The 24293-nt window shown below is 43.7% G+C and overlaps 1 protein-coding gene across 4 annotated transcripts in view; it reads left to right on the forward strand.

The window, feature by feature from the left end:
• Positions 1-24293, forward strand: part of ZNRF3 (zinc and ring finger 3) — a 220258-nt gene that overhangs the window by 33710 nt on the left and 162255 nt on the right. The gene's annotated exons all lie outside the window — the stretch shown is intronic.

Here is a 24293-nt window from a genome sequence, read left to right on the forward strand (position 1 = left end):
AATGATCTATAATTCCCTAGGTCCCCTTTGTTCTATCTTTTAAGGATAGGTAATATGTTTGCCCTTCTTTGTTCCTCTGGGACTTCATCCATCTTCCATGAGTTCTTGAAGTTAATCACTAACGGTTTTGAGATTTCTTCAGCTAGTTCCTTAAGTACCGTAGGATGAATTTCATCAGGCCCTGACAACTTAAATACATCTAATTTATGTAAATATTCTTTAAACTGTTCTTCCACTATTTTGACTTGTGTTCCTTTCCCCTTGTTTAATATTAAATGTGTTGAGTTTAGTGAAGGCTGAAGGAAAACAGGTATAAAACATCTCCGCTTTCCTCACATCATCAGTTATAAACTCTCCTTCCCCACTAAGTGGAGGACCTACACTTTGCTTCATCTTTCTGTTGCTCCTAATGTATTTAGAGAACCTCTTCCTATTGCCTTTTATGTTCCTTGCTAGATGCAACTCATTTTGTGCTTTAGCCTGCCAGATTTTGTACTTGCATGCTTGTGCCATTGCTTTGTACTCCTCTTTAACAATTTGTCCATGTTTTCCACTTCTTGTAGGATTCTTTTTTATTTTCAAGTCATAACAGAAAATAAATAAATAAAAAATAACAAGTACATAAGAAGCCTGCCGAACAATCAGTTGGGGCTAGTGGATCATGGTGCAAATGGAGCACTAAAAGAAGACCAGGCAGTTGTGGAGGAGCTAAATGAATTCTTGGCATCTGTCGTCACTCCCGAGGATATGAGGGAGATTCTTGCACCTGAATTAGTCTTTTTAGGTGACAAATATGAGGAACTTTCCCAGATTGATGTGTCAGTAGAGGAGGTTTTGGAACAAATCAATAAATTAAACCATAATAAGTCACCAGGAACAAATGGATTTACCCAAGAATTTTGAAGGAAGTGAAATATGAAATTGCAGAACTAGTAACTGTGGTATGTAACCTATCACATAAATCAGCCTCTGTACCAGATGCCTGGAGGACAGTTCATGTAACACCGATCTTTAAAAAAGCCTCCAGAGGCAATCCTGGCAATTACAGGCCAGTAAGCCTAACTTTGGTACCAAGCAAATTGACTGAAACTATAGTAAAGAACAGAATTATCAGACATGATCTGTTAGGGAAGTCAAAGTGGCTTTTGTAGAGGGAAGTCATGCCTTGTTAATCTATTAGAATTCTTTGAGGAAGTCAGTAAAAACCATGGGAAAGGATGATCCACTCGATATAGTGCACTTGGACACTAAGAGCCTTTGACAAGCTTCCACACCAAAGCATCTTAAGCAAAGTAAGCAGTTGGGGGATAAGGTGAAGATCACCTCACGGAATAGTAACTGGTTAAAAGATAGGAAACAAAGGGTAGGAATAAATGCTCATTTTTCACAGTGGAAAGAGGTAAATAGCAGCATCCCCCCAAGGAACTGTACTGGGGTACCTGTGCTGTTCAACATATTCTTTTTCCAGATCATTTATGGAGATGAATCGTGAGGTGGCAAAATTTGTAGACTATACAAAATTACTCAAAACCATTAAGTCCAAAGCTGACTACAAAGGGATTTCACTAAATTGGATGACTGGGTGACAAAATGACAGATGAAATGCAGTGTTGATAAATGTAAAGTAATGAATATTGGAAAACATAATCCAAACTATACATAAAAATGATGGGGTCTAAATTAGCTGTTACCATGCAAAGAGATCTTGGAGTAATTGTGGATAGTTCTTTGAAAACGTCCACTCAATATGCAACTGTCTAACCTGATGTTAGGAACGATTAGGAAAAGGATAGAAAATATCATAATGTCACTATATAAATCCATGGTATGCCCGCATCTTTAATACTGCCTACAGTTCTGGTTGCCCCATCTCAAAAAAGATAGAATTGGGAAGAAGTACAGAGAGAGGCAATAAAAATGATTAGGGGTATGGAACAGCTCCTGTATAAGGAGAGATTAAAATGACTGGGACTCTTCATTTTCAGAAAGAAACGACTAAGAGGTCTATAAAATCATGCATGGTGTGGAGAAAATAAATAAGGAAGTGTTATTTACTCCTCCCCATAATAAAAAACCAGGGGTCACCTGGTGAAATGAATAGGCAGATTTATAACAAACAAACAAAAAGAATAATAGAATATAAGGGTTGGAAGGTACCTGAGGGAGTCATCTAGTCCAACCCTCTGCTCAGGGAAGTACTTCTTCACACAACGCACAGTCAACCTGTGGAACTCCTTGCCAGAGGAAGTTGTGAAGGCCAAGACTATAACAGGATTCAAAAAATAATTCGATAATTTCATGGAGGGTAGGTCCATCAATGGCTATTAGCCAGGATGGGCAAGGATGGTGTCCCTAGCCTCTGTTTGCCACAAGCTGGGGGTGGATCACTTGATGATCATCTGTTCTGTTCATTCCCTCTGAAGCATCTGGTACGGGTCACTGTTGGAAGACAGGATGCTGGGCTAGATGGACACTTTATGGACACTCTATGTTCTTAAATTCTATTTGTCTATAAATTATGTAAGGACTCCCACCATCCACTTTGTCTGAGTCAGAATTCCAACTATTCTTCAACATAATCAAACTAAGGCATATCTTAACAAGCCAAGCCAAAACCAAACCCTTTCATCAGGAGATTTGGCTCATTTTCCTCCACCATGGAAACAGTATGGAGACTGGGATAACTCCAGCAGTTTCTGCTGGAAATGTGCTAAATGGAGATATACAAGGGAGGAGAACCCAGGCCAGATGTTTCACTTGGGCAGGTCAATGGATGAGTTCTGCATCTTAATTTAAGCAGGGTTTTTAATCTTTTAATATTTATCATGCAACATGTTAGTAGATACCATAGTGGGTAAGGAAGAAAGATATTCTGATGTGATAGGCCAAGAGAAGTATGATGCCAGGTGCTTGGTTTTGCAAAGAAGCATCAGTCCTGCAAAGCAAACTTGCATAAGAACCATATTGGGTTAGACCAAACGTCCATCTAGCCTGGAATAGACACCCAAGGAGAGGTGATTGGCACACTTATTAGTGTTTTGTCTGTAGAGAGCAATCTTGCATTGGACCAAGGAGATAATAGAGATGAAAGTCTCACTTCCATGGTTCTCTAGCAGAATGGGAGCAAACTTTTTCTCTTGGGGGACAATGGAGTAGAAAACAGAAAAATAGATTTCTAGCTATTTCTGAACTCACCTTTGCATAATCAAGCTCTTTTGCTTGTGGTCAGAGGGAATGTCCATTTTGTATTGAACCATAATAACTTTGGTCTTGTGTTCACATGGTGGCAGGAAGTACTTTTTGTCATGAACTGGTACTATTCAATTCTACTCCATTATGCTGTCTTTCTGTGGAAGCTGTCTTAATGCAGAAGTTTCATACAAGACTGACTTTAAACAATATTTTTAGTGAAATGTCACATTATAGGTTGGTTCACACCCCTCCCCCCCAATGTACAATTCTATAGTGTTTCCCTTCAGCACCACAGCAGGGATATGAGCTCATGGCACTCCTAGTCCAATCATTTTGTGCCTAGGCATTGTTGCTTATAGAACCCTTTTTGTGGCTGGCTTGTAGTATATATTCTGTTATGATGGCTTTATAGACTATAAAAAATTGACACAATAATACATATCTGCATGTTTGGTGCCTGTAATTTATAGTGAGAGAGGTAATGACTCCTACATTGTGGTTGCATGATCTTTTCCGTTATAAACAACTTTTGACTTTTTATGGGAAAGAGCTTGTAACGCTTTCCTGGTGCATAGAGAGCTCTGAAATTTTTGACAAGGGGATGTGGGGACAGGGATGCCTTTTTACTGACTCCATGAAAAATCCATTCAGATTTGGCTGACTTGAAAATCCCACCATTTGTGGTTTGCATAGTACAAGTTGTCCTTGGTATGCACTCAAACTTCTATAGCAGTGTACATCATCCAAGTGTCCTGCTTTAGCATTTCACACAGAGGTCACCCGGGGGGGAAGGGGCTTTGGCCGTTGTTGCCCACATCAAAATACTTTTTGGCCTAAGGAATGTACACTGGATTGGGAACTGAAAGACCATCAGTTCTAGACCCCCCCCCCCCCCCCCGAAAAAAAAAAATTCTGTGAAGTACAGAGTTAACTCACTGAAGGGTTTCAGAGTAGCAGCTGAGTTAGTCTGTATCCGCAAAAATAAAAGGAGTACTTGTGGCACCTTAGAGACAAACAAATCACTGAAGGGGTTACACATGTGGGACTAGAACTAAAATCTCAAATAGAGCAGACAGTCTCAGCTTTTTAGACACATAGTCTCATAAAGAACTTGCCGTATGTTTTTGTTGTCTGTAGAATGGGCTACTCATATGCATGAAAACCACTTTTATTTCTTTTTTTAATATTACAGTAAAAGCCATGTTTTCCAGCATGTTGCGGAATGGGGGTTGCCAGTTAGGCAAAAAATCCGGATAGCTCAGGGCTGGGGGTTTGGGTGTGGGAGGCGTTTTGGGGTGCCGGATCTGGGTGGCACTCCTCTCAGGCGGCTCCCCGCAAGCAGCAACATATCTCTGCTGCTCCTAGGTGGAGGCGTGGCCAGGTCGCTTGGTGCACTGCCCCTACCCAACCCTGAGCACTGGCTCCACAGCTCCCATTGGCCAGGGCCACGACTGCAGGTGGGGGCAGCGCGCAGAGCCGCCTGGCCGCACGTCCACCTAGGAGTAGCAGGGATGAGCCGCTGAGGTGAACACAGCCCTTATACAGCACCCCAAAATGCCGGTTTCTAGAGTTTTCCAGTTTATAAAGTGCTGGAAAACACAGCTTTTACTGTACATTGACTTCTCTCTTTCTTCCTATAAGAGAGCAGCCTTTTACTTCTTCAGGGAAATGGTCCTGTAGCTCGAGAGAGCAGCGTTGCCAGTTCTTGCTCTTTTTCATGCTTGTTTTTTGTGATATTTGGTGGGTGTCTTTATATTTAAAAAAAAAAAAGCCCATGAGAACCTCAGCTTTCATTTAAATAAAAAGTGAAGTTTGTGGTTGTGAGGGAAACACTTACAATATGAACCCTAAAGCTTCCAAAACCAAAAGAGGAAATAAAAAGAACAACCAAACTTAGATTTTTAAAATCTGTGTGTGTGTGTGGTTTTTTTTGTTTGCTTTAAAAAACAAAACAAAAAAAAACCCCAACCCCCCATCTAATGATGTTTTGGGGCCTGACTCATGACCTTGGGGTTGGCAGTACTGTTGAAGGTTCAGGGTTCAAGTCTTGCTGATGTTTGAAGGCTGAGTGTGTGGTTAAGTAGCATGTAGCAGATTTTTTTTAACCTTTTCTTCTTTGTCTACAGGAACTCCTCACGTAATATTGTTCCATTGTTACCTCGCTGGTCTATTAGGGAATACACTCATTTTAAAGGTTTCAGAGTTTTTAAAGGTTTTAAAGTTGTGCAGTGTTGTTCGGCTGTGGGGGCTTGGAACCACACTGGGCTGGCAGCCCCACATCAGCTCCCCTCCACCTGGCCCAGGGCCTTCCGCCTACCAGTAGCCTGCAGATCAGCAACTCCCTGCTCTCTCTCCCTCTCCTGGCCTCCTGCCTGCAGCAATCTGCAGTTTTGCAGTGCTCAGAAGGCTGAGAGGAGTGGGGAGGAGTGAGGATGCAGCGCGCTGGGGGGGGCCTGGGGGGAAGGGGTGGAGTGGGGGGGGGCCTGGGGCAGAGCCAGGGGTTGAACACACTCCCACACTTGGGAAAGAACCGCAAGAGAAGCAGCTGGACGATCCTCCCTCTTTCACCCTCTGACTCCTCCACCTCAACCAAGTTTCACATTAATCACTGAGTACAGCATTTGAATTAAGACTGTTTGTTTACAACTTATACCTGTATATGTATATAAACTTTTGTCTGGCGAAGAAAATGTCCCTGGTACCTTCCCCTGCCATTTTACATTAATTCTTATGGGGAAATTAGATTTGCTTAATATCATTTTGCTGAAAGTCACATTTTTCAAGAAAATAACTCCAATGTTAAGCTACGAGTTACTGTACAATTATATATGGAAAGCTGTGAAAACCTATTAAAAAGTGGATAAAAGAAAGAATGCTTGACTTGTCCTTTAATTTTAAGAAATGCCAGAACTAAGCTATCCTGTGCAATCTTAAGTCTACCCCTGTGCTTGTGTTATGATCAAATAGTAGAAAAAAATTAGTGTCTGACATAGGTATTCAGCATGTAACCCCAGTTCTTATTTACAGCACACCTGCAAGGAGTGTGGAATTACTAATTTCTGCATGGTCTTTTCTAGTCTGCTCATTATTACAGTATCTGAATGACTCTCGGACAATAACAAATGCATTTTCACAACTCCTGTAGCAAGAGTGAATAGTATCCCCATTTTACTTATGGGGAGGCTGGGACAGCAAGACCTTGATTTGCCTAAGGTCACACAGTGAAAGAGAGTGGTGGAACCAGTATTAGAATGTAGTGCATCCTGACTCCAACCAAGCCCTGTATTCATTCCTTCGGACTACACTACTGTGCAAAAGGTACTGGGTATCTACAGTCCTGTTTACTTCAGTTATGGTCATGAGTGCTTGACATTTCAGGAACTCGGGCCCTACTCTGTGTCTCAAGTTGAGTGCCCAGAAAATGAAAAACACGCAATTAGTAGTCACCTGCCAAAATTTTGGTTTAAGTGACTCACCTGGCATTACATGAGAAGTCTGATAGACTTTAAGGCCAGAAGGGGCCATCCTGATCATCTAGTCTGATGACCTGCATGTTGCTGGCCATAGAACGTTGCCCACCCACTCCTGTAATAGACCCCAACCTCAGGCTGAGTTACTGAAGTCCTCAAATCATGATTTAAAGATTTCAGGTTACAGAGAGTTCACCATTTGCACTAGTTTAAACCTGCAGGTGACCCGTGCCTCATGCTGAAGAGTAAGGTTTAAAAAAACAAACAAACAAACAAAAAACACCCAGGGTCCCTGCCAATGTGACCTAAGGGGCAATTCCTTCCTGGCCCCAAATATGATGTTCAGTTGGGCCTTAAGCATTTTGGCAAGACCCAGCAGCCAGACAGCTGGGAAAGAATTCTCTGTAGTAACTCGGAGCCCTCCCCATCAAGTGTCCCATCACTAGCCGCTGGGGATATTTTCTACTAGCAGTCAGAGCTTGGTTACATGCAGTGGTAGTCAGTTTAATCATACCATCCCCTCCATAAACTGAGCAAGTTCTGTCTTGAAACCAGTTAGGTTTTTGCCCCCACTGCTCTCATTGGAAGGCTTTTCCAGAACTTCACTCCTCTGAGGGTTAGAAACCTTTGTCTAATTTCAAGCCTAAACTCGATGGCCAGTTTATATCCATTTGTTCTTGTCCACATTGGTGCTTTAAATATAAATAATTTCTCCCCCTCCCTTGTATTTATACCTCTGATGTATTTAGAGAGCAATCCTATCTCCCCTCAGCCTTCATTTAGTTAAGCTAAACAAGCCACACTCTGAGTTTCCTCTCAACAGTAAGGATGATCAGAAGAATGGAAAACTAGTAGCCCTTTTCTGCACCTGTTCCAGCTTGAGTTAATCTTTCTTAAACATGGGAAACCAGAATTGCACATGGTATTCCAGATGAGATCTCAGTAGTGACTTATGTATAAGTATCAAATGAAATTTCATGTCCTGGGTTTAACTTGTCAAATGTATAAATGCATTGGTTCTGGCCTGTCTCTGCAATTAGAGCCTATTTCCGTGGTGAGGACCTATCACAGTCATCAAACAGAATTGTCAACAAGGGTGAAACTTGTAGGACCCTGTGACAAACATGTTGGTAGCTGGACTGCAGCTCTTGGTCTTCATTCCTTCCACAAGAGATTAGAATGGCCCTCTATCTTGTTGCCTTCATGACAAATGGAAAACCCATTTCTTTGCCAGGTCCTACAATACCAACCACTTCCCAACATGAGTAACTGAATCAGTAGATTATTATTAGTGTATGGTTGCTTTCTTGATATTCAGGAAAGGTTGGTCCCTGCCCCAGGAAGCTCCCAATCTAAGGACTGGTGGAGATTAAAGGAAAGGGAGAGAGAAACATTAGTTTATCACAAATCAATTAAACTCACTGTAGGTAGCAAGGCAAAAGTGGGTCTTTAAGAAGACTTAAAAGTAGACAGTGCAGTGGTTAATCCTCCACTGGGGTCCATGCTGAAGATGGGTAAATGATACTGTGAGGAAATAGGAAGGGAGAGAAAAATCTCTGCATGTGCAAGGAAAGAGAGAGAGCTAAATGTCAGCTGATGTTAGACACTTTGACGTGATGTAATTTGTTGCAAGGTCCTCAGGTATTGCTGTGGTGAGTGCAGTATAAATGCCTCGATAGCTTAAATCATACAGGAAAAATAAGTAACTCTGAATACAAGTATAACTTCAGGCCCAAAGCCTTTTCTCTTTGACATTTTTTAATTCCATACTTAGAGAACTATGTTGAATATGAAGAAAGTATTTGACTACAATTAGAACCATAGAAGTGTAGGACTCAGTAGGTCATGTTGTCCTGTCTCCTGCACTCAAGGCAGGATTATGTAATAACCAGTGGTGAGCTGGAGCCGGTTGTTAAATTTAGAAGCCGAGAGGGAACTGGTTCTAAAAGGGCTTCTAAATTTAACAACCAGACAAAAGTGATGCCTTAGGAGCCTGCTCCGTGGGTGCACCGGGGCTGGAGCACCCACAGGGAAAATTTGGTGGGTGCAGAGCACCCACCGGAACCTCCTCACCCGGTACCAGCTCACCTCACCTCTGCTCCGCCTCCGACTCCTCCCCTGAACGCGACGCCCCACTCTGCTTCTCCGCCCCTTCCTGCAAATCAGCTGTTTGCGCAGGAAGCCTGGGAGGGCTGAGAAGCAGGCCGTGGCTTTGCACTCAGGTCCAGGGAGGTGGACAGAGGTGGAGGTGAGCTGGGGCGGGGTGTGAGGAGGGCCGCCCATACTGCAGCAGGTAACCAGGGGGGCGCAGGGGAACTGCTCACCGCAGAGTGGAGGTGAGCTTAGGCTGAGCGGGGAGGGGAGGTGCCGGTGGGTGCTCTGCACCTACCAAATTTTCCCTGTGGGTGCTCCAGCCCCGGAGCACCCAGGGAGTCGGTGCCTAAGGTGCCACTTTTGATGTGATCGGTGGGGGGAGCAGCTGCTCCCTCACCCCTAGGAGCCAGAGGGAGCTGCTGGATGTTTCCCGGGATCTAGAGGTAAGCACCGCCGGGACTCCCCACCTCAGACTCTGGCAGGTCCCTCTGGCTCTTAGGGGCGGGGCGTGGTGGGCACCTACTACGGTGGCCCATGAGACCCTCCTGCCCAGTTCTGGGGGCAGACAGTGGAGGGGGGTGGATGGGACAGGAGTCCTGGGGGCTGGGGCCAGGGCCAGGCCACGACCCCCCCGTGGGGTGAGGAGGGAACTGGTTGTTAAGATTTTGGCAGCTCATGGCTGGTAATAACTAGACCGTTAACTAATATCAGACTATTTGTATCTATTTGTTGTTGTACATTTGTAACCGTGCCTCAGTGGGTCACAACTGAGGATGCCAAATTCAGGACAAACTGCTGAAAAATAGGGCAGATACACCCCAAGACTGGTGGCTAATCCCCCATAGGATATACCAACCCAGCAAAAATAGTAAGATTCCATTTCACCACACTGGCTAACAAGAAGTAATCAAAGCACTTTCCTTAGGCAGTCCAGTTCTTATATCACCACCAAAAACACTGGATTTAGAGATGAGTGGTTCTTTACAACCGTTCTCTTCAAATAAAAGGGTCTTCTGATCCCAAAGGACCAGCCACACACCCAGGTCAATACAGAACTTAAATCTTACCCCAAAATTACGCTGAGTATCCTTTAGTATCTAAAGGTTTATTTATAGAAAGAAAAAAAGGTTAAAGTTAAAATTGGTTAACGGAATCAAATAGATACAATAATTGTCAAGTTCTTGGTTCAGGCTTGAAGCAGTGATGGAATAAACTGCTGGCTTAAGTCAAGTCTCTGGCTACTTCAAAATCATTAGCAGGTCCTCGGTCCATTGATTAGAATGCTCCTAGTGGTATAAATTCATAGTCCAGAGGTTGAAGCAGGATAGAGGCAAAATGGAGGGGTTTCCTGGGCCTTTTATATCTTTTGCCATGTGGAAGGAAGCCCATTGTTTCAAACAAAAACCTCAGCACAGCTAGTGGAAAATTACAGGTGACAAGATAGGGTTTGGAGTCGCACGGGCAAGTCAGATGTCCAAGGATGAAGTTGTGCACACAGTAGAAGCCATTACCTATACTATCTCAAACAGCATGTTTGTAGGACAGCCCATTCAGTGTAGATGGGTGTCTCCCATGGTCCATTGTCAAGTGTTTCTTGATGAGCCACTTAATTTGAATAAAAGAAAAGGAGGACTTGTGGCACCTTAGAGACGAACAAATTTGAGCATAAGCTTTCATGAGCTCCAGTTCACTTCATCGGATGCACTTAGTGGAAAATACAGTGGGGAGATTTATATTCACAGAGAACGTGAAACTATGGGTGTTACCATACACACTGTAACAAGAGTGATCAGGTAAGGTGAGCTATGACCAGCAGGAGAGTGGGGGGGGAAAATCCTTTTGTAGTGATAATCAAGGTGGGCCATTTCCAGGACTATGGATGTAGAAGCCCTCTACACCAACATTCCACACAAAGATAGACTGCAAGCCATTAGGAACAGTATCCCCGATAATGTCACTGCAAACCTGGTGGCTGAACTTTGTGACTTGTCCTCACCCATAACTATTTCACATTTGGGAACAATGTATACCTTCAAATCAGCGGCACTGCTATGGGTACCCGCATGGCCCCACAGTATGCCAACAGTTTTATGGCTGACTTAGAACAACACTTCCTCATCTCTCGTCCCCTAATGCCCCTACTTTACTTGCGCTACATTGATGACATCTTCATCATCTGGACCCATGGAAAAGAAGCCCTTGAGGAATTCCACCATCAACCGCAGCCTAGTCCAGTCCACACAAGAGATCCACTTCTTGGACACTATGGTGCTAATAAGCTATGGTCACATAAACACCACCTTATACCGGAAACCTACTGACCGCTATTCCTACCTACATGCCTCCAGCTTTCATCCAGACCACACCACACGTCTACAGCCATTGTCTACAGCCAAGCTCTACGATACAACCGCATTTGCTCCAATACCTCAGATAGAGACAAACACCTACAAGATCTTTATCAAACATTCTTAAAACTACAGTACCCACCTGCTGAAGTGAAGAAACAGATTGACAGAGCCAGAAGAGTACCCATACGTCACCAACTACAGGATAGGCCCAACGAAGAAAATAACAGAACGCCAATAGTTGTCACCTTCAGCCCCCAACTAAAACCTCTCCAACGCATCATCAAGGATCTACAACCTATCCTGAAGGATGACCCATCACTCTCTCGGATCTTGGGAGACAGGCCAGTCCTTGCTTACAGACAGCCCCCCAGCCTGAAGCAAATACTCACCAGCAACCACATACCACACAACAGAACCACTAACCCAGGAACCTATCCTTGCAACAAAGCCCGTTGCCAACTGTGTCCACATATCTATTCAGGGAACACCATCATGGGGCCTAATCACATCAGCCACACTATGTTCACCTGCATATCTACCAATGTGATATATGCCATCATGTGCCAGCAATGCCCCTCTGCCATGTACATTGGGCAAACTGGACAGTCTCTACGTAAAGAATAAATGGACACAAATCAGATGTCAAGAATTATAACATTCATAAACCAGTCGGAGAACACTTCAGTCTCTCTGGTCACTCGATTACAGACCTAAAAGTGGCAATTCTTCTACAAAAAAAAGTTCAAAAACAGACTCCAACCAGAGACTGCTGAATGGGAATTAATTTGCAAACTGGATACAATTAACTTAGGCTTGAATAAAGACTGGGAGTGGATGGGTCATTACACAAAGTAAAACGATTTCCCCATGTTTATTCCTCCCACCCACCCTGCTGTTCCTCAGACGTTCTTGTCAACTGCTGGAAATGGCCCACCTTGATTATCAGTACAAAAGGTTTTCCTCCCCGCTCTCCTGCTGATAATAGCTCACCTTACCTGATTGTTCTCGTTACAGTGTGTATGGTAACACCTATTGTTTCATGTTCTCTATGTATATAAATCTCTCCACTGTATTTTCCACTGAATGCATCCAATGAAGTGAGCTGTAGCTCACGAAAGCTTATGCTCAAATAAATTTGTTAGTCTCTAAGGTGCCACAAGTCCTCCTTTTCTTTTTGCGGATACAGACCAGACCAGAGCTGCTGCTCTGAAACCTGTCATTAATTTGAATAGTCCCTCCAAGATGTGCTGGCTAAACACTTTGTGGGCGTTACCCCAGGAGCAAACATTTGAAATCCAGGTATAGAATGAACATTCATAACTTTAAATACCAAAAATTATGTATGCATACAGATAGCATAATCAAACCAGCAAATCATAAACTCTTCATAGACCTCTTACATGCCACATTTTGTACAAGATTTGTTGCAGTATGAGTCGTTGCAACAATGATCTATATTGTCAGATTTTAATCAGATAACATCACAACATTGTGTTCAAATATGCCTGTAGAGTATACACAGTGACCCTTCAGTTGCAATAATGCTTGCAGATTAAGGATAGACCAATGGTTTTGTTTACTATGTTGAAGTTGCTGATACTGTATTTCTGTCATGTAAAAATGCTTTTGTTGTAATATTTATTTTTTGTCGTCTTGTGATTCTGGTTTGGTTAGATCTTTAAACACCACTTTCTCTAGTTAGCACATCGGTGTGAATGATTCTCAAAACAAGGGCTGGTTTGGAGGACATTGGCTACAAAACTTCTAAGGGCTAGAATGGACTTCAAGATTGGATATTGCCCCTGCGTCTTTCAGCCTGGGATGTTTTATCACAGCTGGACTTGTAGACTTTAAGGTCAGAAGGGACCATCATGATATAGTTTGGCGTCCTGCACATTGCAGGTCACAGAGCCTCACCCAGTCACCTAACCTCTGGCTGAGTTACTGAAGTTCTCAAATCATGGTTTAAAGACTTCAAGTTACAGAGAATTCACCATTTACACTAGTGTAAACCTCCAAGTGACCCGTACCTGATGCTGCAGAGGAAGGCGAAGCTAGAGTAATTCTTGCTGTTGCATGTTTGTGTAATACTTCAAGCAATAGATATCAAGTTCTTATTTTATCATTTTAAATTATGGTGCTGAGTGTCCAAATTGTTTTGCTATTTTTTAGCTGTGTTTGATTATAAGTAGGCTTGACAGAATTAAATTTTTATTTTTATATATTTTTGATTGGATATTGATGATTAAAAATGCTTTAAAATATTCATGGTTGCTCATTTATGGGCTTTAATCATTTGTAATATTTAATTAATTTATCTTTTCATAATTCTGGAAATTTGCGAATTAATGACAGTAGATTTATACACCAGTGGCAAAAAGGAAACCATGCCTTCCACAACAGTGCCAGCAGTTTCAGCCCCTTTTTTGCTGTGTACCCAGGACCTGTGCATAAAAGGAGGAGAAGTTACAAAAAACCGCCTCTTCCCTGCACCTCTTCTGCAGCTGCCAGTTCTCCTAGACAAACTGGGTCTTCTAAAGAATCATTTTGACCTGTTGGTCAAGAGCAGACTACCAGTTACCAGAGTACCATTTTTGCCAACCAGATATCCCACTTTCGAAGTGCTTGGACCTGCATCACTGTGGATCAGTAGGTCTTAAGCATGGTGGAACTGGTATATACCCTTAAATTTATTTGTCCTCCCTCTCCTCTCCCCCCCCTTCCCTGTCCTCCTTCAGGGACCATTCTTATGAGAGTGTGCTACTACGGGAGATCCAGACGTATCCTTCCATGGAAGTTCCTGTCTCATTCAGAGGGAAGGGACTTTATTCCCGTTACTTCCTAATCCTTAAGGCAAAGAGAGATCAAAGGCCTATTTTAGATATAAGGCAGCTGAACAAGTTCCTAAAGAAAACAAAATTCCAGGTGGTTATTCAAGCACCTGTTATCCCTTCCCTAGATCCTGAGGACTGGTCTGCTGCCCTTGACTTAAAGCTCGTGTTTTATGTGGTAATTTGCCAGCGTCGCAAACACTTTCTCTCAGATACATGATTAACCACTCCCGCTACCAATTTTCAGTACTGCTTTTCAGCCTGTCAGCAACCATTGCGTATTCATGAAATGCATGGCTGTAGTAACAGCGTTCCTGGGAAGACTGGGAGTCCATGTATTCCTCTACCTGGACAACTAGCTAGTGAGAGGCCAGTCAGGTCTCAGGTACTCTCCAGCATAACCACCATTCAGTTCCCTTTTGATGCACTAATGCTCCTGATCAATACAGCAAAATCTATCCTGATGCCTGTTCAAAGAATAGAATTCATTGGGGCAGTCCTGGACACTCTAAAGGCCAGGGTTTTCTTGCTGGAACAGATGTTTCAGACAATGGGGGTCACTGCTCTAGATTTAGAATAGTATTCTGTCACTACAGTTCGGAACTGCCTTACACTTCTAGGACACATGGAGGTGTGCACTTATATGGTGCAGCATGCCAGGCTACATACACCTCAGAACTGCAGCGTTGGCTAACTTTAGTATATTCACTAGCCCATCATCATGTGGGCATGGTGATTCATGTACCTCCTTAGGTCTTGTCCTTCCTGGACTGGTGGGAGAACCTGCAAATATTTTTGTGAGGGACTCCCTTTGCCCCTCTGCAACAATCACTCATTCTAGTCAGAGATGTGTCAGATCTAGGTTGGGGAGCTCACTTAGTTCCCCTTCGGTCTCAGGGCCTTTTGGTCTCCTCCGGATCTAAGTCTCCGTATAAATTTCAGGGAGCTTGTGCGGCTTTCCTTCTGCATGTCAAGGGGTGGAATTTGTTGGTAGACTCAGACAACACAGTAGCCATGTTCTGTGTAAATGAACAAGGCAGGGGGGCATTCGACAAAGTTGTGCAAGGAGGCAATCCTCCTTTTGGAATTTCTGTATTGCCAGCTCCATCAACTGGAGAACGGTTCACTTTTTGGAGGTTCAAAACTCTCTAGCAGACCACTGGAGTAGGTCGTTTGTAGGTGATCAGGAGTGGTCTCTCCACCCAGATGTGTCCAGGCCCATTTTCAAGCAGTGGGGAATTCCCCAAGTGGACCTGTTTGCAACAAGAGCAAACAAAATATTTAACCTTTTTGTTCCCGAGTGGGTCACAGCCCAGGTTCAGTGACAGATACTTTCCTTCTACCCTGGTCAAGAGGCCTGCTGTATGCCTTCCCACCAGTTCCGCTCCTGCCCAAAGTCTTATCCAAAGTCCAGCTAGATTTTGCTCACCATATTTGCTTCCCAGTTTGGCCATGTCAACGTTGGTTTTCAATTCTACTAACCTTTTTGATCAGTGGGGGCTGCCACTCCCAAGAGATGTGGATATGATCTCTCAGGACCTCATTTTCTCCTTTATTCCAACCTTCAGGCCCTCCACCTGAGAGCATGGATGCTTCATGGCTGACAACCTTGGAATGGGTTTGCTCTAATAGGGTGTGGAAAGTTCTGCTAAAGAGTAGGAATCCTTCAACTAGGTCTACTTACCTGGGTAAGTGGAAGAGATTCTATGTTTTGGTCCATACAAAAAGCTGTCCCCCCATCTCAAGCTGTGACTTTTGCCATATCTTGGACTATCTTTTGTTTCTGAAACAGCAAGGGTTAGCACTTAGTTCCATCAGAGTCCATTTGGCAGCTGCCTCGGCTTTCCACCCTTCTGTGGATAAATGATCCATTTTTTAAAACCCTATGCCCATCTGATTCTAAAGGGTTTGCTCAGAGTATATTCACAGTGAAGTTGATGCATTTGTCTCTCCCCCGCCCCCCCATAAGCTGCTAGCGACTTGTTCTCTGTTACGCTTGTCTGTCCAGGTGAGTTTCTTGGTTGCTTTAATCTCAACTGGGAGAGTAGGGGAGTTGCAACCTTTAGTTATTAGAGTGTCCTTGTACAGTTTTCTTTAGGGACAAGGTTTTTGTTTTAGCCTCACCCAAAATTCCGATCTAAAGTGGTTTCCAGTTTTCACATTAATCAATCAATTTATTCACAAATTTCTTTCCAAAGCCTCATTCTAGGAAAGGGGAAGAAAAGCTCCATACTCTAAAGGTGAGAAGAGTTTTGGCTTTTTACCTGGATTGGATTAGGTCTTTCAGGTCTTCATCTGAGCTCTTTTGTTTGCATTTTCAGACAGAGTAAAGGGCCACCCAGAGGAACTTTTCCTGGATTTCTCCCTGTATTTATTTATGCCACCAGTTGGCTGATATTGCATCTCCAAGTAAAGGGATGGCTCACTCAATTAGGTCACAGAATACTTTGGTGGCCTTTCAGGCTCGTATATCTATACTGGACGTTTGCAGGGAGGCAACCTGGCTGTCGGTCTGCATGTTTAACTCTCACAGTGTCGCCTCTCATCAGTCTAGAGGTGATCCAAGATTTGGATGGGTGGTCCTGCAATCCCTGTTCAGAGTGGCTCTGAGCTGCCTCCCGTTCAAACTGCTTGTTCCTCACCTGCAGTGGAATGGACATAGGCAGTCGCTTGAAGAAAAAACGGTTACCTACCTTTCTGTAACTGTTCTTTGAGATGTTGCACATGTCCATTACGTGACCTTCCCTCCTTCCCCTCTCTGTTGTAGTCTTTTCAGCAAGAAGGAACTAAGGGAGGGTCAGGTCCGTGTGGCCCTTCATACCGGCATGCGGCACGAGAAGGTGCTCACACTGCCCTGATCGGTAGTGCCAACAACTGTGTCTGAGGCACGCGCACATCTATGGGGGGATGGACGTGTGCAATACATATTAAAGAACAACAGTTATGGAAAGGCGTGTAACCGTTTTATTCATGTTCATACTGTACAGTGACTCTGCACATACAGGGTCCAGGTGTGAGAACAACAAAGGATTATAGTTCCAGTGTCTCTCATGCTGCCGTTCCTATGCATTACATGTGACCTTGCATTTCATAGACCATTCTAGCTGGAGGAAATAATGTTTCTACCCTAGCCAGCTGGTGTTCAAGTCCCCAAAACTTTGTTAGCAAAGGTTGATATTTGGCTGGTGAGGAAGTCCGTGAGTATATGTGCGTGAAAGCATAAGCAATAAAACACCACTGTGCACGCGTGCTAAGGAATGAGGTGTAGCAAAGTGCCTCAGCATCAGATATGCATCTGTTGACTGACATGAGTAGACTGGAATGTGCTGAATCCTAAAAATTAGCTATTTTTAATCATCCTTACTTCCAGTTTTAACTTCATACTAAATTTATCTTTTTATATATATATATATATATATATATATATATATATATATATAATGAATTGTTTCGTATATTGCTCTTCCTGCAGCCAGTGCTTGAACTGCTTTTGTGTGTGCAGCTGTCTCTGATGTCTCTCATTGTCATTGGGGGTTTAATTCTAAATTCTTTTCCCCCACCACTGGTTGTCGTCCTCCTTCCTGTAACTCAGAGCCACAGGAAACTAGACATTCATCTATTAGACTTGGCAGAATTAATTTTTAATTATTTTTATAATTTTAGCAGATATTTGCTATTAAGCATTTTCTTCTATTTTTATCAGTTTTCACAGTTGCAGTAAACTATGGGGGAGGGGTCAGACAGCAATTATCAAATAACAGTAGATGCTGAGAATCAAAAAGTTAAAGCTTCATAACTCTGAAAAAAACCCGAAAAACCCTATGTTGTCCACATCACATGTCAAAATATACAACATAAACATCCTTAAATGAAGCTGTAAATTCTCAAGTAGAGTTTTTTTCTTTCTTTACTTATCTGTACATTATTGGTGGAGATGCGTTTTCCTCAGGTTGTGTGTTTATGGTGAAATAGACGGCTTCCGACATTTAGTGATAAAAATCTCACGTTTCTAAGCCTAGCTATGAGGTGCTCCCTTGCTAAAATAGCAAGTGGCACCTCATTATCTTCGTTGCCACGGAAGAAGCATGTTGAGGGGTGAATGGCTTGATTTGGCCTAGGGCTGATAAAGCTGGGTAACTCGTCCGGAATGGGGCTGCTTACCTAAAGCTGAGTATACAGGTAGGGTTAGTAAGGGCAAAGAAACCAGAGGGCAGGCAACCTTGGCTGAAGACAGCTCCTCAGGCTTCATTAGCAGGATGTGTCAAATGGCCTTCTTCCCTACTCTTCTGTTTCCCAAAGTAGCACTGTCAGCGGCTCTGGGATCTAAGATAAATGGCTGTGTCAAGTATTTTATACGCGAACATAATTTAACCACTCTCAATATAAAATAGCTCTTTAACAATGCTGTAGTTTTTATGGAGTGGTGCCACGAGTCCTCCCCTCCATGGGTTTGTGGTGTTTCTGCTAGTGGCATCCCTTTCCCCAGTAAGAGGCTTTCTACTCCAGACCTTCGTTAATTGGCTGTACATTAAATGGCTTATGATCTCACTTAAGTCAAATTGCACTTCTCCTCCCCCCCCCCCCCCCACCCTTTGTTAAATACAATCCAGTTAGTTGAGGTTGGGCTTGAACCACACAAATAGCTTGAGCTCTGGCTGGTCAATAGATGTGGGTGCCAGAAGTTGCTTGGCAAGTTCATGGGACTGTTTTTTTATTTTATTTTATTTTTCTTTTATTTTCCCCAGACTGTTTAGTAGAAGGCAATTGAAACCTCTTGCTTCATGCAGCTTCAAACTTCATATTTGACCCTACCTCTTTCTCCAGTCCTGAGCTAAAATTACCCAGTCAGTATACAACTTTACATGTGTGTAAATTTTCTAAAAGGATAAAGCTGCCATGAGTGCTGGCTAATGTATTAAGGGCCCTCTGAAAGGCGATGAGTTTGGTTACAACCATGGCTGCTGTGCTAGGATCACATAGGACTGGGCTGGGCTCATGTAGTTACTTTTTTGTTTTATTGAACTGGTCTCTGAGTGTCTGTTAGATGGGTCTAGACCCATCTTTCCGTAGGGTTTTGTATGTGCTATATAATGGTTCGGGGGAGTTCAGTCCTTGCAGTTAGTTAAGGTCAGCTTTACTATTTTGGATTCATACACTCCTTCCTTAGGGGTTAGCCTCATGAAACTCTTTGGACTGTCATGGAGAACTGTCTGCTTTTTGGACCCTGACAAAACTTTCATATGCTAGGCTCTCAGTTGAAGGGCCCCCCTGTATTTACAAGGAAATAGTTTTGGTTTCAGTAAACGAGAGGCTGGCAGTGAAATGTGTCTAGCTACAGCACTCTCCGGGGCTTCTCCGGCATGTCTTTCTTAGGGTGGCTGTTCAGCATAGTTCATGCTAAAGGGCCCCACAGCTTCCTGAGTGTGTTTCTAACACCATAGGAAATAGTGTCCACTCTCTGAGAATATAGTCTGTCCAACAACACCCTCCAGCATGCCTGAATGGGAAGTAGGAACTAGATGGCTCTAGGGCTCCTTTATATGGATGACAGCTCAGTTACTTGTGCTGCTGTGAAAAGTAGTCCAGCTCTCTCTTTCCCAGAATTTTGTTTGTTTATATACAGCCATCTCTATAGTCTCAGCCTGAAACAAAAAGGGAGCTAACAGCAATGCCAGTCTTGTCCACCACAAACCTCCACAGCCTTCTCTTTGGAGGGCGTGACAGAAGCTCTGTAGGTGGGAACGCACCTCCACTTGCTCCATATGGGGTAGAGAGACGAGACCTCTGCAGCATTCACTTTGAGGAATCCCCAGCAGAGAACTCCCTAGTAATAAAACCAAGTGACCTGGGCAAAGAATGCAGAGCCCATAAGCTCCAGAAGTTTTTGTTTCAGAGTAGAAGCTGTGATAGTCTGTATTCGCAAAAAGAAAAGGAGTACTTGTGGCACCTTAGAGACTAACCAGTTTATTTGAGCATCAAAGAGTTTTTGTAAATCTTGGGAAAACCAGAACCCCAGATAGAGTCGGAAGGGTGAGGGGGAATGTGCTTAGTTGGGGGACAAGGCTGGCAAGTGGGAGATATTTTGCCTTTCCTTGCTTCTTCCTCTCCCAGCAGTAGGGGCGGGGGTGTTGGTGCAAGGATGCTTTGAACTATATGTATGTTTGAAGGATCTCAGTAGAGACACCGTTTTGTAATGGGCACAGCCCCTGCCTGTTAGCAGGGGGACAGAACTTGTCTGCAGGGGTGGTCCATCTAGAATGGTTGCTGTCCCACTCTGGAAAGAACAAAACTGTGTGGAAGGTTGGGATGTGTTCACTGTCTAACTTCCTGGTTGTCTCAGGGTATGAAGACACTTAGGGAAGTTTAACACTTCACTGTTGTGACATGGTGAGACTGGAATTATTTGAATTGCTTTTTGTGCTGAAGCCAGATCTCCTGCTACTACGTGTGTTTTAGAGCAAAGGAGGGGAATGGGAGGTAGAGGGGCATTCTGTTAGCTGGAGTTTCCACTGAAGTGCTTAATTGCTACGATCCTTTTGAACCTCTAGCCTGGGAGAATATTTATAGTCGACTGTTTGCATTACTGGAGGAACTGAGGATTTGCCTCTTAGTCATTTTAAATGAAATTCTGAAGCGCTGCCTACAGCATCCTTCCTAAATTGGGTAGGGTTTTTGTTTGGTTTTTAGTAGAACTCAAACCCCCCCCCTCAAAAAAAAAAGTGGGGGGGAGACTGTTCCAGATGGTCTCCTGGAGCAGCCAGCGTGGCACAACAGGTTCGTGCTATCTTCTATTTCTCCTCTCTTTGCCATCTCTCCTGCTGTAGGGGGAGCTTGCTGGTTGCTCAGGGGTTAACTGATCTTGCTTTGGAAGCAGCTGGCCAGTTTACACTCCTTGCTGGGCTGTACGAAAATACTTTTCCTTTGAAGTGCTAGGAGGAGCGGCTAAGGGTAAAACCTGGAGCCAGGCTGCGGTGGAGCTGTTTCCAGTGAGCTTGCCTAGCAGTCAGCCTGCTGCCTGCAGTCACGCTGTGAGGTGGCAGAGAGGGACCAGGGTCTGTTATCGCCTCTTCTGTTTTTTTTGGTTTGGGGTCTTTTTTTGTTTTGAGACTCTTAAAATGATGCTTAATTTCTGACCAACACTTGATTTGGGGCTGGTCCCATTGTTTATAAGTTTAAGTAAATAAGTGCCCAAAAAGATACTTGGGTACAATACACAAAACATCCACTCTGCTAAAAATAATTACTTGCTCTGCAGACTCCTGACAACAACCCCTCCCCACTTTTGTGTAGAAGAGACAGGGCTGAATAAAATAACCTAAATGGAGAAGGAGTTTAGAATTCTGAAAATAGCCATTTGGGGCTGGTCCTTGAAAAGCAAATTACCCATCAAAAGTCTATCTCCTCAGCCCAATCCTGCTGAACCTTGGGGCAGTGATTAGCCATAACCCAAGGGCCATAGGAGGAGGAGTTATGGGAAAGAAAATTTCTAATTTTTTAGTAGGGGAGGACCTGTCCCTGTCCCAGAGTATTAAATGGGAGGAAGATGTGGCCCTCTTAAAGGGGATTTCTAGTATGTTTTCTAAGGCTTAAAAACTCTAGGGAGCTTGTTGCAGGCAGTAAAATGGGATGAAACTGCATCCTGCTCATTACCTCATGGGGTCTTGAGTAGTACTGGGGAGGAAGGGGTAGCGGAGAAAAAGCAGTCTCCTCTCAGCTCCAGAGAAGGATCCAATATTGTGCTGGCTAATAAGGAGAAATTGGCAACCCTGCTGAAACCTATGATAAAGAGGTGCTGCCTGCCCTCCAAAGTTCAACACCGGAGTGAACTTCTGCGGAGCGTAAACAGAGGAGCAGGGACTGGTTTGTTACATGCAAGTACAGGGCCGAGCAAAACTGAGTTGGGCTTGTAGGCATTAATACAATACAGATTAATAACAACAAAAAAAAGAAGTGGGAGCTTTCTGTCCTTCCTTCCCACACCACACTACAGTGTTAGAACATAGGTACTTCTCTGTGCTCCCTATCTATAGCTTGGAAAGACATTAATGCACAGAGAACCTAACTGAAATACAACCAGCCTGCCACTTATGATACTTAATGGGCACGTTGAGTCTAATCTTCACTGTTCATATGTTTATAACCCTCATGAAAAATACCTATAGGCCTCAAAAGTGGATGACAGTATTTCTGTGGACATTTTAAATAATGGTATAGAGCGTGATGGAGAAATTGTAGAATTTGTAGAATTGTACACCTTATTGTAGAATTCTGTAGGCTGATCTAAACATTCTATAGCATTTCATTCTCTGTTATATTTTAAAGGCATTTACTTTTCTATAGGTTTCAGAGTAGCAGCTGTGTTAGTCTGTATTCGCAAAAAGAAAGGGAGTACTTGTGGCACCTTAGAGACTAACCAATTTATTTGAGCATAAGCTTTCGTGAGCTACAGATCACTTCATCGGATGCTTATGCTCAAATAAATTTCTCTAAGGTACCACAAGTACTCCTTTTCTTTTTACTTTTCTATAGAATTTCATAGGCTTCATTCCTATTTAAATTGTACAGGATTTCCCCAAAAGTGAATAACTCTTGAAGAGAAGTGTTGGGTAGTTGGATTGGAGTTACTTTTAAATAAGTCGGGGGGGGGGGGGCAGCACTATGGTATTTGTAAAGGAAAAGGTTGTTGTATGTGTGTTTTGGGGAACCTTTCATAGATTTCTCCAAATGCTAACGGGGGGTGGGTGGGGTGGCATAAAGAGTGCGCCAAATTTAGGGCCGTCAACTCTGAGGATAAATTTGACTGGATCTGGTCTGTGTGCTGGTGAAGGATGCATGCTTCGTCTTTCAATGTCTAGAACAGGTAAGATTTCTCCACAATGAGCTATGGGAAGAAGGTGTAATCCCAGGCTGCAAGCCCACTCCTAATGGGCAACATACATTTTCAGAGCTTTAAAACAAGGTTGATAGAACCTGGAGAAGCTGGGGAAATTGCATGCCCTGAAGTCAGCCAACAGTCAGACCAGCAGCAAATGAGTTCCAAAGTAGATGTTCCTTCAGTGACAGGCCATCAGCGCTCTAGCTGTTTAAACCTGGAACTTTCAATGGGACAGCTTCAATTGTTCTAGAGCAGAGGTCCCCATACTGTGGGGCGTGCCCCCCCCTTGGGGGGTGGGGAGAGAGCACCGCCCAACTCTGCTCCAGGCCCCCGGCTCCCATGTGTCACCCTCCCCCCCCCCCGGCTCAGGGTGGACAGAGGTAAGGGGGGCATGAGGTAAAAAGTTTGGGGACCACTGCTCAAGGGAACCAACTTAGATGTGCTGTTGAGTGCAGGGAGTCTTTCCAAGTGTGATGTACAGTGCTATGCACAACTGATGGGAGTCTCCTGTTGAGTTTGACGGATGAGCTACAGTCACTTATTTTGCATCCTGAGATGAGACCACAGACCAGTTTTGGACCTGCAGTCCTGTCTGCAAGTGCCACAGGTAAAGACAATGATAGATGAATGTGTATTGCTTTTAGCTTTATGCCTCATATGTCTGTCCCTGATTGCAGCAGTCTGTGAGCTCTCAAAATCTTTCCGTCTGAGGTGGCAGAGCTGCTGCCATGAGATCTTGTCATACTCTAAGCGCTCCCAGGTGTTTAGGTCAACAATGCAAGCTTGGAGGTTGGCCTCCAATGTCTTCGTAACGCTTTCTTGGCCTTGCCCCTAAAACGAGTTTGTCTGCAATTCTCCATAAAAGATGGGGTTCAGCGTTCTACTGTCAGACATACAGACCACATGACCATACCATCCCAGCTGTGCTCTAACAATAAAAGGTTCAGTGTCTGTGATGTTGCAGCACTCAAGGATCTTGTTGTTTGGAACCAAATCTTGCCATTTAGTGCCCGTTATCCAGCCTAGCTATTGCAGGTGGAATCGATCCAAACATTTTACATGTAATTGATGAGAAGTGCACGTAGAGGACCATGAAGTCACAGAGGGATGTGGTGGTGACGGTGGCTGAGAAAACATCAATTTTTGTTTGAAGTCTGACAACGTGGTCATTCCAGAGACAACACTGAAATTTTCCAAAGGCATTGCTGGACACACCAATGCATTTCATAACGTAATAGTCAATCATTGCATCTTGTGAAATGACACACGCCGGGTAGCAAAATTTATCAGCAATCTTGAGTGGTACATCTTTGATGGATACAAGTGGAGTCGCTGCAGTACTTTCCAACTGAGGCTGGACCATGACTTATGTCTTCTTTAGGCTGATTATTAAACCAAAACATTTTGGTGCACATGCATTGTGGTGAGCAACTGAATGTCCAGGAGGTTGTGGGCAAATAAAGCATCATCATCATCATCC

The sequence above is a fragment of the Lepidochelys kempii genome, chromosome 15, assembly GCF_965140265.1.
Source record: "Lepidochelys kempii isolate rLepKem1 chromosome 15, rLepKem1.hap2, whole genome shotgun sequence".
Lineage (NCBI taxonomy): Eukaryota > Metazoa > Chordata > Testudines > Cheloniidae > Lepidochelys > Lepidochelys kempii.